This window comes from Canis aureus, chromosome 1 (assembly GCF_053574225.1).
Source record: "Canis aureus isolate CA01 chromosome 1, VMU_Caureus_v.1.0, whole genome shotgun sequence".
Lineage (NCBI taxonomy): Eukaryota > Metazoa > Chordata > Mammalia > Carnivora > Canidae > Canis > Canis aureus.
The window spans coordinates 9674650-9690933 of NC_135611.1; the positions used below are offsets into that span (position 1 = coordinate 9674650).

A 16284-nucleotide genomic window follows, 5' to 3' on the forward strand; every position below is an offset into this window, starting at 1 on the left:
ACATGAAGCCATTGATGTTGAGCCTCATCATTTGGATAATAAGAAAACAGCCAGTTGCCAAGTTATCTTTACAAATACTCAGACTTCTAGCCATTAAGCAGCTTTCAAATTAGGTGCATGAAAGGAAATATTAGGCAGAGGGGAAAGATCCCTCTGCTTGTGGCCTGGGAAAGAGTATTAACATCTTTGGTCACATGACAGGGAGAACATGATAACATGACTAGTCCATCAGCAAACTGTAGATCAATCAGCTCGGCTAGAAAGGAAGCATGTTCCCTCAAAAGGACAATACCTTGCTTAAACTAAATGATTCCTAATTGGTTGTACTGAAATAGTTTGTTTTCTTATGCATATTTTGAATGAGAATAAAATGCAAAAATTCCCAGTAAATTCACTGTTTAATTCAATAAAGAGCTTATGAAATTTGTACATAGAGTATGCAATTAAAATTTTAGGTATTTTTTCTCTAATAATGTCTCTTTAATGCAAGGAAACATAATATACTAGTTGATTCATGCTTTAGTTAATGCAATCACTCAGAATTAAATTCTCCAGATGTTTCCTTGTTAGATGAAATTAATGCTTATTAAAACAGTAATGTTCAGATTATCAGAATTTCATTATCAAATATACCTCCTCTTAATGAAAATAAAGGCAGGAGTCTCAGCAAACAAATGGTTTATAAGGCCCTTAAGAAGTCTCATGACAAAACAGCCAATTGTCCTGTTTCCCTTAAACATACACACACATAATGATCACATGCTTGATAATGTCTCCACCATTATCTTTCTTGCATTCATAAATTTTTAAAATCTAAATATATAACCAGCAAGATTATCTGGGTTTGCTTCAAAATAATGAGCATTAAGGCAAATTGTAGTGGGGGTGGGAATGGTAGGAGACAAATCCAACCACTTCTGTCTTCTTTTTTTTTTTTTTTTTTTTTTTATGATAGTCACACACACAGAGAGAGAGAGAGACGCAGAGACACAGGCAGAGGGAGAAGCAGGCTCCATGCACCGGGAGCCCGACGTGGGACTCGATTCTGGGTCTCCAGGATCGCGCCCTGGGCCAAAGGCAGGCTCCAAACCGCGGCGCCACCCAGGGATCCCCACTTCTGTCTTCTTTGCACATATTCACATTTTCAAAAATTTAGGAAGCATAAAAAAAGGAATCAATTATTTTGCTGCTCAAATGCTTAAATTAAAATAGAAAACAACAAAAAAAGAGAAAGTAACTTGATATTTTGGAAGAAGACTAGATTCAAATGTTGAATTCTGCTTTTTCATTATGTTTGTGAAAGCCAGATCTACTTTTAAATTTCTAAAAATCTTTGGCAGCATAAAAGACCTGACCTCAGAGTCCCAAGTCTCCCACTAAGTTCTGTTGCATAAAATCTAAAAAACAAACCCATGTTCAAATTCCTACTATGCTTTAAAATAATCTGCACAAGTCAGAAGAATTCTCAAATATAAGACAAACATTTCATCCAAGTAATAAAAAACCTGAAATTTAAAAAAAAATGTAACATTTTATTATTTTTTTAAATGTAACATTTTAAAACAGCAGATTGTCCCTACACATTAAAAAAAAAAAAAAAGAAATGAAGATAGTTTTTTTTTTTCCCCCTAAACAATGAACAAGTAAGTATTCTGGTTACCTTGGGACTGTTCTGGCTTAAATACACTATCATAATGTAAAATAACAGAGCAGGCAAGCACAGCTTCTTAATCATAACAGAAGTTAAGTTGAATACAAAAACATTTTCTTTCCCATTTTGTCATCCCTTAAAGTTAGCCAAACATCTCTTTATTATTTACTGCAGCTTTTAGGCATTATTCCTGATTTTATAACAGCTAATAGCTTTTCAAGGAAAACTTCTGTAATTTTTTTTTGTTACTCCAAAAAGTGAAAAGGACATAGGAAGAAAGGTATACTGCAAAGGGATTTGATATAACCTCTGGCCAGGTGTGAGACCTTGGAGAAGTCAACTTTTCCCAGACTAGTTTTAACAATAAACATGGAGTGATAAACCTACCTCATCAGTTTGCTTTGAGAATACAATGCTGTAATACATAAAAAGATCCAGGTACGATGTTGACATGCAATAAATGGTAACCATTATTTTATGATTCTTTTTACTACAGAAGATTCCCTTTCTGCATATCATGAATTTGTGGCTAAAATTAAAATACAGCATATAAAACCAATGTTCACACATTTCTTATTACTAGTACCAAGTTTTCAACGAAAATAGAAGCTATGATCCTGACAATCAGCTCTTTAAACACTTTATTCTATTTTCTATTTCTCCTTTGGGCGATAAAATATCTGCTAAAATGAAATCAAGAAAAAATGAGATTAATAAAAATTAGGAAGCAAAGCACTTAAGGAAAAATCAAAGAAGATGATATAGAAATGTAAACAATCCCACTTTCAAATTATCTGAAGCTATGGGAACGATGGGAATGATAAACTGAAATAAACAACTCAAACTGATTTTTCCTTGATATCTGTCCAAAGAGGATGCACAATTCACATGTAAAGGGCTCATAAACATTAAAAGCAAGCTGTTCTGTGATTTTACTCTGGTCCTGTCATCAACTCTTAGCTTATGCTTATATGAACTACGCAGTCTTTAAAAAAAGAAAAGATTTTGTGCCTATAAAAAAAGGTTGGTGTAGAAACTATTTGAAAACCCAAATACTGTTCAGTTTGGTAATTTGTGTGTGCACCTGTGTGTGTGTGTATATTGTGTTTGTGCACGTTATGGGGGTGAGGGGGAATGATGGCTAATAACGAGAAAAATGAGGGATCTAAACTAAGTTTACTGGTCATTTTGTTCCTTTTTTTTTTTTATCTGTGGCCCCATGCTCTGGTTTATTATTTTGTTCTGGATTTGTGACATCACATCATAATTTTAATATACCTGCTTCTACCACCAGTCTATGAGCTTCTATGAGCTTCTGCAACTTGCTTTTTATTTATTTTTCTGTTCATAGTGACTAGAATGTAGAAGATATTCAATTAATGAACCTAGAGGAAACTAATTGAACCATTCAATTAAAAAAGTTTACAACTGCCAAAATACATATGTATGCAATTATGTTTATGCATGTCTATTGGGCCTTAACAGATTAAGTTTATTTTATTCATGTGAAATCCTCAGGCCTGTTGGAAATGAAAAGAGTTATTTGCTGTTTGTGTTTATGTGGAAATAGAAAGCATGAATTTTGCTGCTTCAGGGAGTTTAGGGAGGCTCTTCCATTTTTTGGTCTACTGAAGGTTAACTGGCTTTCTTCCATTTTTTCCCCCCATTAATCAAAGTCACCGCCATCCCCTCAGTTTGTGTAAGCCAAAAATTTATACTTCTCTTACTGATCATTGTTCATCATCCCCTATTTCCAATCAATTACCAGGTCCTGTTCATTTCACTGTCTAGGAAGTTTCTAATCTCTGTTTACTTTTCTCCTTCTCACTCATCTGAGTGCAAGCACACCCCGCCTCACTCAGGTTCCCAGAGGAGAATACCAGTGGTTCTCAGGAACCTTCCACCAATTGCAGAGATATTTTTATATTTTTGATTGGATGATTTCATCTTTGCTGAAACCCCTTCCATTTGCTTTCCTGTTATTCTCAGGATTAGTTCAGAATTCTTACTGCCTCAAAACCAATTTCACCTGCTGGTCGCCCTTCCTCACTTTTCCACTCCAGCAGCTCCATGCTTCCTGTACTTGCACGCCTGGAGATCTCACTCCTTATTCTAGCCAAGCCTTTAGTCTTGGATTACCAAAATAATTCAGCTTCCTTTGGGTGTCAATGGTCTATTCCTATACTAATTTGCCAGAGGGAATATTTCACAAAAAATGTAGAAGTTCCAATTTGAACTAAAATATGTATATTTTCTATTGTAAAAGTAGGTGATTCTTAAACATTCATTAAATTCTTGATTTATTTTTCTTCCTCATGATTTATTCAGAATATCAACCTACTCAAATAATACTCAATATGCAAAAGCTTTAATTTGTGCTATACAGATATTTAATGCTAACATACAGAGAAACTACTCAAATTCCTTACCGTTTTTAAAATGCTTTACTATCACTTAAAATGAGCCTCCACAGACAGTTGTTTTCTACTACTTAATAACTTCCATCATCAGGTGATCACATAGAGCCATAATTTCTACATGATTATAAAATTTAGAAGACCTAAATGGGAAATTTCTTCTGAAATAATTGCTTTGGTTAACACTTAAGTTTTTGTTACAAAATGCATTTTTAAAAACTCAACACTTTTCATAAAGTACAACAAAAACTACTTGACATATTAATATAATGTGGATTTTGAATCTTTTTAAATAAAATTATTCAAATGTATTTTCCCATTAAAATATTGAAATGTCCTGAAACTTCCTCAGGTGGCTCAGTCAGTGGGGTGGCCAACTCTTTATTTCATCTCAGGTCATGAGATCATTGTGGGGCTCTGCACTCAGCAGGAAGTCTGAGGATTCTCTCCCTCTCCCTCTGCCCCTCTGCTCACACATTTGTTCTAAATAAATAAATAAAAATAATAATAATAAATAAATAAATAATTCTTAAAAATAAATAAGATATGGAAACTTCCTAATAACATATGAAAAGCTGATTTTCCTTTCTGTAAACTCAACTATGGACTTGTAGTTTTTGCAATCTCCTTATTTGCAACAATAAAATGTTTAACAATAAAAGATTAAGCATCGATTATGCAACAGTGAAAATCTAATGATCTACGTATATTTATGCTTATACCTCATGGGGGTTCTATTTCATTCTGTAAGAAAATCTTATATATTTCCAACATGGATAACAAAAGATGCCCACATTTGGTGACTGAATCATTTTCCCATTTAAGTAAACACACTCAGTGCATTAAATCCAAAGTCAGTCTAACATTTGTCTCCTCTAGCTCCAGACACTCACTCTCTTAACTCAGCTTTTTTCCTTACCTATGAGAGGCAGACTGCTGTCCTTCATGCTTCACGAAACACCAGGATCATCACATGTCATCCCTGCTACCTCTCCTATTCCAACCTTCCAGAAAGACTACTGCCTTTCAATCACTTAATCACCTTGGTTATTCCTTTCAAAACTCCTGTGCCTGTCTAAATCTCTCACTTTCTTTTTTTTTTTTTTTAATCAGTCACTTTCTTAAAGTTCGCATTGTATCAATACAGCAAGAAAACTGTTTCTCTCTCTCTCTCAAAGAAAAAAAAAATCACTAAATTTATCAATACCAAGAGAATATCCTGCATTCAGGAAGCATTCAAAAGCAATGCAGACTAAGCAACTAAAAAAAAGACTTTATTTTCTAGATTGTTAAAGCAGATTGGGAGAAATATTTTTCTAATGACATTATAGAACTGTGAAAGAAATCCTTTGGGTTTTTTGTTGTCAAATTTTTATTTTAATCAGATGGAAGTCATATGCATGATGCACAGTGACATCTGAACAGGGATTTACCACCTGCTGAGTGTGTTTATGCAAATGACTGTCCATTTATGAAAGTTCTTCACTGAGGTTTACAAATAACTTCCTTGGTTGATAAAACAAAGACCTAAGAAATTCATGTGAAAACACTGCTTACCATCTGTTTACAAATACTTGGTCCTATTAGGTTTTTGTTTGTTTATTTTTTTAAACCAGCTTCCCTTTACATAATACGCCCTATTCAAAGATGAATACTCCTTCAAACCTCTCTGTCACTCTAAATCTAACTGAAAAATTGTTATACAAACTCGAATTCACATAATCAAAAGCAAGTAGTGGTAATTACATAACTTTAAAAGATAAACTGGGGTCTATTCAACATTTTAAAATTTTGAAAAAAAACTTGATTTTAAATCGAGGGAGCTCCAAACTAGAAGTGGATAGTAGCTTTCTACCTGTAGGAGCTCAGGGAGAGGCTTTTGTAGAGAAAAGGCAGAAGCAAAGTGAGGAAATTAATGTTTGGCTATAGCTTAAAGCCTAGTTGGCCATTTCTGATTGGCTGTCCTTTGGCTTCAATCTTTTAATCTTAAGGCTATTGTAGATTTTGGTTTGCTTATGCAGGTCACCACAGCATCGTGTGACATCAGTCTAATGGCCTCTTTGTTCAATTTAACAATAGTAGTTTTAATCATTTAAAAGTACCTATGTATATGTCCATCTCCATTTTACTCCAATTTTCAACAACTTTAGGGTTTTAAAATCATTTCAACAACTTGTGTGAAAGAAGGCAAAATAAAAGACAAAAAGCAGCAAATGCATATAAAACAGTGTATTTTGATGATCATGTACTTAAAACTATACACATGTGTATATAATAATATCATTTCTGCATGTTTCTGACATAGAATAAGGATAAACATTTCTCAGCTTTTGAGCTTTGAATATTCACATATTCTTTTGACAGATATTTACTGAATTTCTCCTATGTGCCAGGCACACTGTTCCAGAGCTTTGAAAAAGCATTAGGAAATAAATGGATTTAAATGTCTGTTCTCAGTGTACCTGGTTGGCTCTACTGGTTAAGCATCCAACCCCTGATTTTGTCTGAGGTCATAATCTCAAAGTTGTGAGATGTAGCCCCATATTGGGCGTTATGCTGAGTGTGGAGCCTGCTTAAGATTCTCCTCCTCCCTCTGCCTCTCTCTGCTACCACTCTCTCTTTAAACAAATACATAAATAAATACATGTCTGTTCTCATGGAACTTAACATTGTGATTACTTGTGAAATCTGACTCACAGAAATTCAAGCGTATATTAGGTTTTTTTCCTCCAAAGATTCACTTGCAGCAAATTATCACGATGTTTTCACATCTTAAAATGGAACCAAAATTTTGTTATATAAGAATCAAAACAAATTATTTTGAACATGTTGGAAGAACTGGCTATAACAGAATTGCATAAACTATAACACAAACAAACTAACCCAATTTTTGGAGTTTAATCACATATTCCTGATTAATCTTACAAATATAAATATTTATAAACGTTCAACTCTTCTTTTATGAAGGAACTGTGAGCTGAGAATGAACTGAACTTTCTAAAAGTTCTCAAAAATATTTTAAACAGGAAACCAGCTGCCTCCACCCACCCATGGCAATGTGTTCAAAGCGTAATACCACAGGAGCTCATTTAAGTCCTTGAAACTGCAAATTTCTGCAGGTCAGGTTTAGACCTTGAATTATAAGTCTTTATGAATGTGATTGCAGAGGAAGTTGAGAAAATAAAATTATTAGTGAATATGGATCTACCCAAGGTTCATAACTATGTTTTCTATTAAAATACATGACTAATCTACTTTGAAATCACAAGGCTATCTACCTCTGAATAGGAGAAACGTAAGTTCCAGAAAGTACATTGTATCTCTTGTGACATAAATGGTAAAAATATAAAAGGGATATGTAAAATTGATTTCATATATAATTAAAACATAGTCACTTATAGTACTACATTCCCTTAAAGTACTATGAAGATATTAAATCAATTCTTTTGTCTTGGTAAGGAAGATTCTAATACTCAGAAACACTGAAATAAAATAATATTAAAAAAAAGTGAAGGTGAAACAATGACATTTTTTAAAACTGAATGTTCTTATATCATGTAACAAAAAGAGAAATAGTAATATATACATATATATCACCAAAAATTATCAGAACAGCAGTTGATGATATGTTGATTTTTAGAGAAAATGTAGATTTTTTATCTTAGTTACTGGCATTAGATTTATAGCCTCATTACATTTCTATGGACTCTCCTAAGAGTAAATTGATATAAATCATATATTTTGTTCCAATTCTATCAATTTTAATGTAATAAAACAAGTAATCCTCTTTCAGATACATTATTTGGAGGAAAATACTTTGTCCAGAAATACAAAGCTTGTGGTTGTATAATACTTGTTACCTCTTGTAATAATGAGATCTAAAATCTTGACTTCACTGGGAAAATGTAATTTATAATCTTAAGACATGAAATATTAAAAAGTGTAATGTTAGATTTTGATTTCAAGATTAGTTACTATACATGCTAATGAAACTTTTTTCCTGTCCATACATTTTCCATTTAGCCAAAATGTCTTTGTACTCTGTTTAGAAAGAGTCTCCAATCATCTATCATCTTTTTAAGTGTTGATATTTTGGGGGTTTGCCCTTTGGCATCAGAGAAGTTAACACTAAAGAGTAAAGCAATTTAACTAAAAAGCAGAGTTCCCAGCAAATTGCTAATTGATCTGAAATCAGTTTTTATCTGTTTGTATTGTAGGCATAGTGTTTTAATCCCCTGGTAAAGACCAGGAATTGGATTAAAAATGTCAAAACAACAGGAAGTCAACAGCTAGTGTTTACAATTCTCAAGAGATCTTGCTTTCCAGCCCCTAAAATAGAAAATGTAAGACATGTGCAAAGAACTGCAAAAAGCTGAAGACCAGATTAAACCCTTATATTTCTGAAAACTTGCTATGTTTTTATTTGCCCTCCCAGCCATATAAATATTTCCTTTCAACTTTTTCTCAAATAATCCCTATAATGCCACAGTTTTAAATCTTCCTCCAAACCTCTATTTTTACTTTTTCTATCTCTCTGTTCTACCAGATTTGATTCTTTCACTTAATTTATTTAAAAAAAAGAAAAGAAAAGAAAAACTGAGAAATGTGTGGAATCCTAAAATTGGGTTGATCTTTTTTTTTTTTTTTTAAGATTTTACTTATTTATTTATTCATGAGAGACACACAGAGAGAGATGCAGAAACATAGGCAGAGGGAGAAGCAGGCTCCATGCAGGGAGCCCAATGTGGGACTCGTTCATGCCCTGGGATCATGCCCTAAGCCAAAGGCAGACACTCAACCACTGAGTCACCCAAGTGTCCTGAGTTGATCATTTTTATTACTGCTTACTTTTCACACCAATTAGATTTTTTTAAATTACAGCAAGGGGAGAACATATTAGTACCAGTTATTTCCAGAGGCCACCATATTGTACACACTTCTCAGAATCAGTATAACATAAATACAGCAACATAACCACCATCAGAATGGAGAGTGGCACTCAGAGAGCACTGGATTCAGAATCAGAAAACCTGGGGTAAATTTGTTCCTTAGAAAGGTCGCTCAAACACTTATCTCCATTTACAACAAGGAGATAAATGTAATGCCCTACACATGACCTACACCTGCTAAGAGAGTACTGTGTAATTATTTATATTCCGGAGTATAATAGTCTGTGCTGTCCAACTGGATAGTCACAAGCCTGATGGTGCTAGAAAACCACTGAAATGAAGGCAGTCCGAACTGAGATGTACTCTAAGTCTAAATTAGGCACAGTGTGGAAAATAAAAATGTAGACTATTTCATTAATTTTATATTGGTTACATTTTAGAATGGTAATATTTTAAAGATATTGGGTTAAGTACAATATGTTATTAAAATCTATGTCACATTTTTAAATTTTTATTTTATTTATTTTTAAACATTTTATTTATTCATAAGAGACAGAGAGAGAGAGAGAGAGAGAGAGAGAGGCAGAGACACAGAGGGAAAGCAGGCTCTATTCAGGGAGCCTGACATGGGACTCGATCCCGGGTCTCCAGCATGGCCCTGGGCTGAAGGTGGTGCTAAACCACTGAGGTGCCCTACATTTATTTTTTAAATGTAACTTCAGATTGTAAAGGTTGCTTGAACACTACTTCTGTTGCATAGCTCTACTCTAGAGCAACCCAAAAATTTAAGGATTTTTCTTTTTCATAGAGAATTTTCCAGAAATAGAAAACTTTGTTTTGAATTTTCAAACTTATGTTCAGTGTGTTCTCACAAAATTTCTATCTCTGTCTTACAGAGGCTTCTCACTTATGCATCAAACTAAGATGATTGCTAATAATATTATTTTCAAATATATGTTTGAAAATGCATTCTATTGATAATGTAAATACACATCAGCATCATAGCTATCATTCAAATATAAATGAACAGAACATTTTCATTCTCTGCCACATGGTCACATAATGTAGAAGAGGAGATGCTACAATAGTCACATCAAAATAAAATGGCCATGATTCAAAACACTGGATATGACTGTTCCACGTTCTCATCTGAGAAGTTTAAAAGAAATCCCATTTATTTTAAGCTATTTAGACAGCCTGGCTTTTAGAAAAAAAAAATTAAATATTAAAATAAAGGTAGTTCATGGTTTCTGACCATCATTTGCAAATATAATTTAATCTTTATCCAAAACTTTGGCAATATAATGAACATCGAGAAAAATTATGGGCTTACAATTCGTTAGATGTGAAAAATTCTATGTCTATATCTTATTGTTCCCTGAAGATCCTTCTCTAATACAGTCTGTAAGACCAAGCAAAACATCATTAAAAATAGAGGACAGCAGAGGGGATACAGTCAATAATATCATAATACACTTATCCTGGTGAGCATTTCATTAGGTATAGAATCGCTGAATCACTACGTTGTATACCTGAAACTAGTTTAATATTATATGTCAACTACACTTCAGTTAAACATTTTTAAATAGGTAACTATAGGGGATCCCTGGGTGGTGCAGCAGTTTGGCACCTGCCTTTGGCCCAGGGCGCGATCCTGGAGACCCGGAATCGAATCCCACGTCGGGCTCCCGGTGCATGGAGCCTGCTTCTCCCTCTGCCTATGTCTCTGCCTCTCTCTCTCTCTCTCTCTCTCACTATCATAAATAAATAAAAATTTTTTAAAAAGTTAAAAAAAATAAATAAATAGGTAACTATATGAGGCGATGGATGCATTAAAAAAATAAGAAGGTAAGTGGAGGAAATTCTGAACAAAATTAGTCTCAGCATGGGAATGGGTACTAAAATTAGTGTCCACTTGTGGATATTTATCTTCTTACCATAATATAATCCACATATAAAACACCATGTTTTTCCATGTATTTTTATAACAGGACTGTTTTCCCATTTAAGTAAATTCAAAGACATTTACTAATAAGAAATAAAATGTATCTAGTAAAACCAAGGGTGGTACTAATTGGTTGTAATGGAACTAAACTTAATTTCATGTCCAAAATATTTTCACATGCAGTATCCTTACAATATTCTCATCTTTCCGTTCCTATCAATTCCAATAGTTCTACCTCATGCACCCACTGGCTGGTATATACCCTAGATACTATTACCATACAGCATTTCTTCCATTTCCATGTTAAGCACCCTTTTGATTACCTTCTGTGGTCCACAAAATTCTCTTCTTTGACCTAACTTGGACCTCCTATTAACTGATCCCATTATCTTTTAACCATTTATTACCTACTTCATATTGATACTCCTTCCCTTTTCCAAGCCCCATTAATTAACAATTTATGCTCAGCTAGATTGGCATTCTCTTAACCTTATTGCCTAGAAAACTCCAATTCTGGTTGGCATTCAACTATCTGCCTGTTCCACATAGGCACCTACCTGAGCATCTGCTAATACTTAGAGAAAACATGGTTTACTTTCAGGTCTCACTTCAATTCTTGATTCTGAATATCACATCAGCCCTTAGCACTGCACAGCCAACCCTACTCCATTTCCCTTATCATTTCACTTTCCCATTCTCCAAAACTCCACCCATCTTCTTCCTTAACTCTTCCATCTTTCTTGATGAAGTTATTCTTTTTTTCCCTCTGTTTCACTTTAAAAAAAAAAAAAGTTATCAAAAGACAACTACCATTCTCTGGCTCTACCACACTTATCAGCCCTGTGGTAACCCTGATCTCAGCCTCTTTCTACATCATCCTTGCCCCTAAAGTCAAACTTCCCATTTGCAGGTTCCATCTGAATCCCCACTAGCTGACTTAAAGACTTAACTCCTACAAATAGAGTTCTCTCTCTCCTTTCTAATAAAATTAAATCTCCCTCCTAAGTCATTCTTATCGGCAAAGGGACATGCTATAATATCTTCAACCTGAAAAACAAAAATCATCTTGATCTCCATCCAGGGACCATCACATTTCTCTGATATTTTTTATAGTAAAAACCATTAGAAGATATTTTCACTCATCTCACTCTCTCTTGAACTCACTCTACCAGTTTTTAAGCCTAGATCTCTGCAAAAACAGAAAATCAATAACTTCTGTATTGCAAAATCTAATTAACAGTTAACTCCTATTTTCCTTGACCACTCAGTAGCATTTTATATAACTTGGCCATTTCATCTTTCAGCAATGACTCATTTACTTAGCTTCTGAAAGACTCCTCTTTCATGGGTCTCCTCCTACCTCTCTGAATGGTGCTCTTCATTCTGCTCTGGTGGGTCTGCCTCTGATATGGTAGTACTCCAGCACATCTATTTTTTGGGGGGAAGAGGGCTTTAATTCTACAAATTAAAGACAAGGATTATAGGATACCATTTAAAAGCTCTGCAATGAATATGTTTTTTATTCAAAAGGGTACTTCTGTATTCAGCTACCAAAAAAAGTCCTTCTATCAGTTTTTAACAGCAAATATTCTTTTATCTTTTCTACATATAACAGCAACTCATAGTAAATATCATCATATGCAAGTCACTCAGGTATTTAAATATATAAAAATATTAGTAATCTGCAAAGCTATGACCTTAATAGAATGGTATTGAGCACAACCCATCTTCTCTTTGATAGGCTGCTTTCCTCCTATAAGATAACCAGTTTTCTATTTTATAATACTTGATAACAATTGTGCATCAACAGTTGATCAGGGCATTGAGGACCAAACACTGAGGACCAGGTATTGAACATGTAAAAGACTCTCTATAAAATAGAATCTTGGAAAACAGCCTAGATCTGTTTAATTAAAATGAAATGTCCTAACCTAAGGTCAGTGATGAAAGTATTTGAGCTGACAAATATACTTATTGTTTTCTTTTTTTTTTTTTTTTTTTTTTTTACTTATTGTTTTCTTAATGATATATTTAAAGGAATGAATCTTTACATTACAACTATCTTCAGCTGTTTGGGCATATGGCAAAAAGGCATTACTCCAGTAAAGCCTATTTAAATGACAATAAACTTCTAAAACAGTAGATCGTACATTTCTAAAATGAGAGCACAGACACTATTATATATATATAGTTATAATATATATTTATAAAATATTCTATTTAGAGAAAAGTTAAATATATTTAAAGTTTAGATATACGAGGAAAAATGTTAAATGGGGCTTATTCTTTTTACTACTGATGTACTGTACTCTGCATTGTCTATTAGCAACATAAATTTTATATATGCTCTTCACCCATTCAAATAAAACTTACATGATAATCATGGGGTCTTTCCATTCATATCACTCATCAAAAACAAACAAAAGAACGCCAGTGTGTTCCCAATATCATTTCCAATAACCACATGCGTTTCTCTTATGAATATGTGATATTTGATGAAAATCAGTGATTAAACTTCCTCTGAGAAATCAAAAGACATCTTCTTTGAATACAATGTTCAAGAAAATAAAAGAGAGGAAAGCCTAAGTGTTGAATATGAGAATCGCCAATTTAAGTATAAAAACTGCTTATTTTCAGTATCAATTTCTTCTGTCTATTCCCTAAAGTAAGAGTGGACCACCTGAGAGAATTGTGATTAGCTTGGATTTACGGATGTCGTCTCACTGTCTCTTCCCTGCATGCTATTACCCCAACGCCATCCCAAACCATTCTGCTCAACTTCTGCCAGACTCACATTCCTAAAATACCAGTGGAGCAGAGTGGAAAAGCTTTGGAGCCAGAAAGACATTATTTGGAAACCTAGCTCCAGAACGTACTATATCTGTGGCTTTAGAGAAATCATTTACATTTCGGAACATCAAATTTCCTCGTGTAAAATGAAGATATGTGATATGAATTTCATTCTATTAAGCAACTATCAAAGTTGTAGATACGTATGTAAATTACCTTACACATAGGAAATGCTATTATTTGCTGGTAGTGTGATGATGATGATGATGATGATGATGATGATGATGATGATGGAGATGACAAAGCAAAGAAGAATAAATACTCCCCATCTCTTCAGAAATTTGCAATCACCCTCACTGTACAATATATAGGGTCAAAATTACTCTGTATATTCAGAGTATACAGTGCTCTGTGTTTCACAACTTTGTCTCACTCTTGAGCCCAATGTCTGCTACTCACAATGGTGAGTTTTTCTTCTTCTCCAATGAGGTTCATAGCCTCATAGCTCATGCCTCAAAACTCTTTGCTCCAACTACTACTACAAAGTAGAACGGTCTTTTTGTTTTTCAACAACTATCTACATTCCACTGATTTTTAAGACTCAGCTCGGGAAGCAGGACTTTTCTTTCAAGGCTTCTTTAAAATCTTGCTAAGAAGAAGATTTTTGAAGGTTTTACCATTATAGAAAAATTCAATTAACCTTGCAGTATCAGCCCAGGAGAAATGGTACTTCTTCAAATAGAAGCTGTCTTTATATCATTTTTAATTTTAAAGAATTATCATCATTATATTTGTGGCTCTGATAATTAGAGGAAAACCTCATAAATTTCAAGACCACAACTGTATCAAGGCACCAGGAAGCTATATGCTAGTGATCATGCAATTACTGAATCCAATAAAAACATGAAGAATGCAAAATTATATCATCTGTCATTTTACAAGAAAACTAAATTTTTAAAGTTTTGCAAAAAAGCAATCCACATATAGCATTTTTCTAAATGTCATTCAAATAGATTTATTGATCCCTTAAGTCAATACTACAAAATCACAGGAAAATTACACAGATACTGTATTTCTAGCATTTTAAGATTGCTTTTTCATCTAATGCTTATTTAAAAATGTGCATAAAAGTCAGAATTCAGAAATGTTTAATGTATATGCAAGGATATTCAACAAAAATGACTAAAAACAAGGCATTCAGTCAAAAGTTGTAACAGTACCCTATTCCACAAAGCTATTAGCAAAAGTGTATTTGCATGATTTCAAAAAATAAAAAGCTAGTGTTGATATAAATGAGAATATTAAGAATTATCATTGTGTATTTCAATTGCATATGTTACTTGTTTCTATTTTTAAATAATATCTTCATTATATTTCTATTTAATAGACTTAACCACTCAATATTCAGTTTATAATTTATCTTTGTGGAAAACATGAACAAGTATTTCCCAATGGTTTCCATAGATCTTTTTTTCCCTTCAGTTCTACTATTACTTCCCATATAAAGATCCATTTCTTTTTTATCATGTACAGGATTTTTATTATTTCATTCTATGTCCCTATCTCCTCCATACTGCCCAGGTAACTTCTATAAAGAAATCAATATTAGTTCCAAGTTTGAGGTATATTTTTCTGTTAACAATAACAGAAATTCAGCATGAGGACTATCCATCAAAATAAAAATAACTCTGAATGCATGAAGCATAAATATGAGGGTTTGCATAACAGTTTTGCATTTTTTTAAAACTCTAAGAATATAGATTACTTCAAACACATTGACTAACTCATATTCATTTGGAACTACAAAACAAAGTCTTAATATCAACATAATCTATGACTGTCTACATTTAGAGTTGAAATTCTTACCTGAGTTGTGCTTAGTATAGTTATTTTTTAAAAAACAGGAAAAGTATGGCAAGCTGTCAGGATAAATAATATCAACAGTGGAAAATGGAAGAAAGAGGGAAGGAATCAAGTCCACTTTAAGAAGAAACTTCAAATCCCTCTGTTTCCCAGACCTACAGTAGTTTTGTTCTGCATCTTATAAGTAACTGTCTTTTTCTTTGCTCCGAGAATACCACATGCTCTGCTCCAGCAGGAAAATATAATAATTAAATAGAAAACCACAAGGTTATTAGGCATCTTACCCTCTGGGCTTGCTGGGCTGCTCTAGCGGCTCAGTGTTACAGACACATGTGTAAACAACAGAATTTCCTGCATCCTTTTCTCATCTGTATAGCTCTGGGGTCCTGGCCAACAGGATTATTTCCAGCATTAAGGCCACTCCACACTAACTCAAAAAAGATTCCCATTGGTTGTGAAGTTTTATCAAAACCAATACCACAACACCCTCTTTGGATCACAAGTGAGTGAACCAAAATGAAATCACTTTAATGTTCCCTAACTAAGTGTGGTTGTACAAAGCTTTCCATCCAACCCATTTGAAACCATGTACTGTGAGTGAAAAAGGAAGAAAATACCCACCCCTCATCCACATGCATTTAATGTTTAATAACAATAGGTATAACTTGTAATAGTAATAGAAAAAAACTAAAACCTGAATAAAGTAGTTATCTGCAAGATCTAAAGAGA

At 33.6% G+C, this 16284-nt stretch overlaps 1 protein-coding gene across 1 annotated transcript in view; it reads right to left on the bottom strand.

Annotated features, from left to right (window-relative positions):
* Positions 1-15971, bottom strand: part of CCDC102B (coiled-coil domain containing 102B) — a 132810-nt gene extending 116839 nt beyond the window's left edge. The window contains exon 1 of the mRNA XM_077885879.1: positions 15840-15971. The gene's annotated coding sequence lies outside the window, so the exon portion shown is untranslated. The remainder of the gene's footprint in view (positions 1-15839) is intronic.
* Between the last annotated feature and the right edge of the window lie 313 nt (positions 15972-16284).